Raw genomic sequence first — 7,573 nt, 5'->3', positions numbered from 1 at the left:
AACAATAGGTAGAGTTGGTAATGTTGGTAATGACCTAATTTTAGCTTAGGTGCTAATTTCATCTAAATCTATGTAAAGTTTTGGATTTTTAAGCATTTTCCTTCCTGTCTCTCTTCTTTCTCTCCCTATTTATGTGCTCCAACATGCAATTATATAGCATTATAACAATTATAGATATTTTTTAAAGCACAACTATTTCTAATGCCATTGTGAATTATAAATCTGCATACATATGAAAATAGTATTTGTGAAAAAGTGAATTTCTAGCTAAACTCAGACTCATTGTCTGGTTATAGTACACAATTATTATAATTCCAATCTAAAATAATTCTCAGGTGAAACAAAGGTAGGCCAACATGAGTATTGTGTTGAATATATGTGGCAGGAAAGGTAGCAGGGAACAAGTAGAGAAAGGTTTAATTGACAGACTATTCTGTACCTTCAAAATTATTCTAATGTCATTCAGTTTTTATTCAGGGTGAAGATTTGGGTCAGTTGCTCATTAATCCAATCTGGCTTTCAAATCTCAGCTACTATTATTAACTCTTTGTCCAAATGTTATTCAAATGAGTCTCTCTATTAAAATAAGTGAACTGATGCAAACAAAACATATTGTTGCTCCCTCTCCCCCCTCCTAGTTTGGCAACATGCTAGTGATGGATCTGGCATTCTTGGTGTCAAGAGCTCCATTGGCATCTGTTACAACAGAACCAGGATAAACGGAGTGAAATGCAAACAAATGGGGAAGGGACATGAAAGAGATACAGAATATTTGAAATGTTCTTCTGATTCTTTGTTTCTGAACACACTCCTACCTTTCCACAAACTTCTCTAGTCTTTGGGAGTACGTTCTGTAAGGTTTTTTTTTTTTTGTTTTGTTTTGTTTTGTTTTGTTTTTTTTGTTTTTGTTTTTTTTTTTCTGTAGCAGTATGAATGGGTAAAAAGACACAGACAGGCTCAGGGCATACAGACAGTGGGTCTTCAAATGTGTAAAAAAGTGTCTGATGATCTTCAGTCTTGTGACTCTCTTATTTTCATCTCTTTCTCTCTGCTGTGTGTGTGTGTGTGTGTGTGCGCACGCGTGTGTGCACTCGCGCTCACACACATATGTCTTCACCCACATACGTTAGAAACTTAATTGGTGCCTGACTGAGTATTAAACAGGACTCTCCAATCTATATTATTGTTCCTCACTATTAATGCTCATTAATCCTAAACCCCGTTCTAGAAAAGATTACTTTCATGAAACTGCACTATCAAGAAATCTGACCATATCAAATAATTCCCAATACTAGGACAGACTAATGGGAATAATTAGTCTCTGGAGTGGGATTCAATTCCTTACTCTACCTGCAGGGACTACTCCCATCTTTTGGTAATAGTTTTCCTATCAGGATGAGGAGTGATGAAAATCTGACTTACTCAGAGAGCTTTATAAATTAATTAAAATTTCTAGTTATCAAAATAATGTCTGGCATATGGAGGACAGAATTTGATATTTACTTCATTCTTATTTGTTAATAACATCATAGAGAAAGTTTTTAAACAATAATTCTTGAAGAGTCAATAATCTGTATCAAATGGGAAACTTTCTGATTGAGAGATCACCAGACATCTCATAAAACACTTAGAATGAAATTGTAATCAAATAATTTAGGAGCTCTCAACCCGAGCTCCTCTTAAAGCACAACTACCAGGTCAGATAATTGTAGCCAAGCACAATCAATTTTTCTGAATATAAAAAGACAGCTAACATAAGTAAAGTGTTGAGTTTGTGCTTTCGAGTCATGTAGCATCAGAGACTGGAAAGAGGCACCTTTCAGAGAAAATGCAGTCAACAAGCTTTGACTCTCCAGCCAGCTTCCATTGCTCATTATCATGGATCCCATTAGGATGCTGCATCAACCTGCTGGCAATATGTCATTCTACCTCTGAGAAACCACAAAGGTTATATCCTAATGGCACATCAATCATGGGTAATCAACATTAACCTTTCTTTTAGATTTTATTCCCTTGTGTTCAGCTTAGCTACTCAGTTGGAGTTCACACCTTAACTCAAAGATAAATGGAACACTAGGTAGAAAAAGCAGCATTTCAAAATTAACTCACAAAAAAAGTCTTCCTCTAGAGTCATTGTATATTTCACAGAAATTTTCATACATTTAGTTCAGTTTTACAGGGAACTCTTTCTGATCTCTGAATGTGACATGGTATAGAAAATTATTTTTTCCTAAACTTATGTAGATTTTATTATTCATCTACCTCTGGTTTTTTTCTTTTTTCAGTAAGCCTGATAATCTATAGTATATGTCACAGTGATTGACACTGGGGGACAGGGCTCTATGTCTGATGAGAATGTGCTCTGAAAGTGTAACCTAATGACACATCTATTTTAATTACAACCCTAGGTAAGCTTATAGAGACAGTATTTATCCATTTATTATCCCATATAATGAATTATCCTGTATAATCTTTAGAACTAAGAGATAAGGTCAAAAGCAATGGCACTAATGGTAATGTTTGGCATCTCCTGAACGTTGTGGGGTCACACTAGTGATACCACATTGATGTTTCAATTCTAAGGGAAGCAGAAAACAGACATACTTAAATATTCAGAACCTTTCCTAGTTTCACATAGCAAAGGAGTGATGTGTGCAAGAAAAACACCCAACTAACTACTTCAAGTCTTATGTGCTGTGCACCTCACTGTAAACGCCGTGCTTCCTTCGAAGCACCCGGCTTCTAAGTTATATGTCCATATGTAATAAGTCAGCATTTCAAAACGTTGTGACTATAAATGTTGCTGAATGTTCTTATATATAGTACAAGAAATAGATTCTCTTTCTTTAAGAAACTGGGCTTAAAGGGCCGTGGTGGCACACGCCTTTAATCCCAACTCTTGGGAGGCAGAGTCCTCTGTGAGTTTGAGGCCTACTCTACAGAATGAGTTCCAGGACAGCAAAAGCTACACATAAAGATACCTTGTCTTGGAAGGGTGGGGGGGATATTTTAGCTTTTTTACTTATTTAATTTCTTTTAGTACACATATGGTTGTTTTGCCTGCATGTTTCTATAAAATAAGCTTTTGATTGGAAAAAAATAGACTAGTCCTTGGGACTGAAGCAAGGGTCATGCATATGCTCAGAAAGAGTTCTACCACCAATCTATAGTTCCAGGATGCAATTTCTAGTATTATTTCAAATTCCATTTATGAGAGAATTCAGTACTTTGTTTGTTTACCAAGTTTGAAGGAAACTGCGTTAAGTTGATCCTTAGGCATATATATATATATAAAACCATGCTACTTTGGCTCACAAAAGCAGGATCTCAGACATTCTCTCCATCTACCACTAGAGGGCGGTAGTCATATTTTCAAGGTGGTTGATTCCAATCAAAATCACTTGCTCCAAACATTGTAAAGACAAATAGCCAATGACCTGAAGGGGGCTGCAACCCTGTAGGTGGAACAACAATATGAACTAACCAGTACCCCCTGAGTTTGTGTCTCTAGCTGCATAGGTAGCAGAAGATGGCCTAATCGGCCATCACTGGGAATAGAGGTCCCTTGGTCTTGCAAACTTTATATGACCCAGCACAAGGCAAGGCCTGGGCCAAGTAGTGGGAGTCGGTGGGTAGGGGAGCAGAGGTGGGGGGGGGAGTATAGGAAACTTTCGGGATAGTATTTGTAATGTAAATAAAGAAAATAATAATAATAAAAAAATTAAAAAAAAAAAAGACAAATAGCCACTGTCGACTCAGAACTGGAAATATAGAACCCACTAAAATGAAACAAAAAACAGTTTTATTTGCTACCTAAGAGACAGCCTGCTCCAGGAGTTTCTTCTATATTTTAGAAACCCTCTGTATATATAACAAATCTTAGTTGTGTGGACAGTGCATTGATAACATGGATGGAGAAAGCACTAGTTAAAAAATTAACAATACATATTAGCAGGGCGTGGTGGTGCACGCCTTTAATCCCAGCACTTGGGAGGCAGAGACAGGAGGATTTCTGAGTTCACAGGCCAGCCTGGTCTACAAAGTGAGTTCTGGGACAGCCAGGACTATACAGAGAAACTTTGTCTCGAAAACAAACAACAACAACAACAACAACAACAAAAATACATATTAAAAGAATGTTTTGAAAGTTTATTCTTTCCATTTTGATTACTAAATGTCTCATGGTTTGCAATGATGTGTAACTGCAGTCCACTGCACGAATGGAATTAAAGACATTTGAAGGTCAATGTCTACTTTGGGCAGTGATGCTTATTAACATGAAAGATTTCTCACTTACGATTCAAATCTATGACTCAAGCATTTTCCTTTTGCGTTTTGGTTTTCTAAGAGTGAGTTTCTTTCTGTGGCCCAGCCTAGCCCAGAATTCACTATGTAACTAAGGCCGGCCTTGAACTAGTAGCAATCATTCCATCTTACCTCCTGAGTACTGAGATTCTAAGTGTGTCAATATGCTCAGCTAAAATACGTTGTTTTTATTTCTCACAGAAAGTTATCATGAAAATGATAAAACTTGACAGTTTCCAACAACATAGAGTTTTGAGAAATTGGTCTTTTCCCTACAACTTTCCATCACTCTTAATGTGGTTTGGTGATACTTTTTTTTGTTTTGTTTTGTTTTTTTAATTGCTGTTTCCAGAGTTAACTGGCTGAATTGATCAAATATGTATGTGTGTGATTTTAATTTCACTAAAAAAATAATAACTTGGTTCTGAGCCTCAGATCTTGTTTGCCAAGTTTCTACAAGGAGAGAAGTTTTATGGTCAAATTATAAAATCCTGATTATAGGACTTTATAATAGAAGTGCTGATGCAACCGTAACTATGGTATTGCAATTGTATCAGGAGAAGAAAATTAGTTTAGATAATGTACCCTTCCGGAATGAACACCATTCTAAATGATTGCACATCTCCATAAATCTAAGCTAACTCAGTAATTCAAAATTACTAAGATTTAAGTTTAGTACCAATAAGCAATAAACTTATGGCTACTGCTATAATAACTGTTGGTCTCTCTACCCTTATTCCACAGCAGGTGGTCTGCTCCATGCTGTTTGCAGACTGAAAGAAAGCAGGCAACACTTGCAAACTAATTCTGGAAGTTGATAGAAGATTCCAGAGCCATCTCAATGGTTGAAATAGTGTTGTGAGGCTCCCCCTCCTTTCTCTGTAAATTAAATGTTCTGAGACAATTGACCTTTCCAACAAAGGAAGGACAAATAGCTTTGCTCTAATCTCACACCTCAATGATGGGCCCCTTGAGTTCTAGAATTTTTCTGATCAGATGGTTGGTTATAAGTCATTATTGTCAGACTACCTCTATTAAGGCAAAATCATTCATTTGTTGTTGAAGGAATTTCATTGACTCCAAAAAGTTAGATAATATTTCAATCCATTTGTGCTTGGCACTAGTTAATCAGTTATGATATTATACTCCTTTCTTTCTAAGACTTAAAGGTCATACCATTTGTTCAAACTATGTATTTAATGGATCACACTGATATGTCAGATGTAATAGACATGCGTAAACATCAGCTTATGAGGCATCACCTAGGCAGCGACTAAGTGAATCACTTCCTTTTGCTCTAGAGTCTGAATTTTTCTTGAATATACGTAAGTAATATTCTGAATTATTTTCAAATTCATTTGCAATTTTTATTAACATCTACAGCTCAGGTGAATGTTTCTCCTACTATAATTGTATAACTTGAATCTCAAAATTCTTTGTTATTATTTGTTCTAAACCTACTCATAAGAAAACTTTACATACAATACTTACTGAATATAATCTTTCCATCCCATACTTTGAAGACAAGGACATACTCTGAAACTAGAAAGTGATATTAAAGATAATAGGAGATGGTTGGTCAAGCTGAAATCTGACATCAAATATTTTGCTTATTGCCCTTTACTTTAGACGTGATACAACCTAGAGATACTGTGGAAAGGGAAACTCAAACAAGGATTTTTTTTTTTGATCAGGATGGTCTGTAGCCATAATTATGAATGATTTCTTGATTGACAATTGAAATTGAAGGGCCCAGCCCACTTGAATGATGCCATCTCCAGGCTGGTGGCCTTCATCCACAAATAAATCCAGTGACTGAATTACTAACAAGTATTCCTCATGGTTTCTACTTCAGCTCCTGCTTGACTTTCTTCCATGACTTCCATAATGATAGATCAAGAGTTGGAAGTATAAGCCAAAGGAACACTTTCATCCCCCAAGGAGTTTAGTAATAATAGTAGCTTTATTGAAAGGTGGTGTAGGGGAGGAAAAGATTTATTTGGCTTACAAGCATAGATCATAGTCCATCACTGAGAGAAGTCAAAGAAAGAACTCAAGCATGGCAGGAATCTGGAGTCAGTAGCTAAAATAGAGACTATGGAGGGGTGCTGTTTACTGGCTTGCTCCCCAATGGCCTATGCAACCTGCTTTGCTTTTGTTTGTTTGGTTTGTTTTTATGTTTGTTTGTTTTTTGTTTTTTTTTGTTTGTTTATATAAATATAACATACCAGAGACTTGAGAAGTGAGAGACTCTCAGGACTCAAATGAAGGGACCATAGCTAAAATGCCCAACAGTGGGGAGAGGGAACTCATAGTCTACCTCTAGTAGAAAGACAGATCATCAAGTGGAAGGACGGGGTTGCTATCCCACAGTCAATAATTCTGACCCAGACTTGTTCCTGTCTAAAAGAACTTCAGGGACAAAAACGGAGAAGATAGTGAGGGAAAGGAGGTTCAGCAACTGGCCCAACTTGGGATTCATCTCAAGGGGAGGCTCCTAGGCCTGAAACTATTACTGATGCTGTAGTGTGCTTACAGACAGAAGCATAGCATGCTTATCCTCTGAGAGGCCCAACGAGTAGCAAATTGAAACAGAAGTAGATACTTACATGCAACCATTGGACTGAAGTTGGGGACCCCATGGTTGAATTATGGAAAGGCTAGAAGAAGCTGAGGAAGAGGGCAATCTCATAGGAAGAACAGCAGTCTCAACTAACCTGGACCCCTGAGATCTCTCAGATACTGAGTCACCAACCAAGCAGCATACATGAGGTGGTCTGAGTCTCCCTGTTCCCTGCACACACACACACACACACACACACACACACACACACACACACATAGCAGAGGACTGCTGAGTCTGGCCTCACTGGGAGAAGACATGCCTAACGCTCAAGAGCCCTGGCCTCCCAAGGAGTAGAGAGGTCTAGAAGGGGACACCCTCTTGGAGACTGAGGGAGGAAGAATGAGCTCCCAGGGAATGGGGAGGCCTGGCAAGGTAGGCGACAGGTGGAGGGACATCCTCTTGGAGACAGAGGGGAAGAAGAATGGGGTGAGGAACTGTGAGAGAGGGGACAGGGAAGATGACAACAGGTGAACTGTAAAACAATAAAAGTAATAATAAGGAAGAGAGAGAGAGAGAGAGAGAGAGAGAGAGAGAGAGAGAGAGAATGAGAGGAGTGGAGAGGAGAGGAGAGGAGAGGAGAGGAGAAGAGAAGAGAAGAGAAGAGAAGAGAAGAGAAGAGAAGAGAAGAGAAGAGAAGAGAAG

Source organism: Mus pahari, chromosome 5 (assembly GCF_900095145.1).
Source record: "Mus pahari chromosome 5, PAHARI_EIJ_v1.1, whole genome shotgun sequence".
In the NCBI taxonomy this organism is placed as follows: domain Eukaryota; kingdom Metazoa; phylum Chordata; class Mammalia; order Rodentia; family Muridae; genus Mus; species Mus pahari.
Note: the sequence above shows the minus strand (reverse complement) of the source record.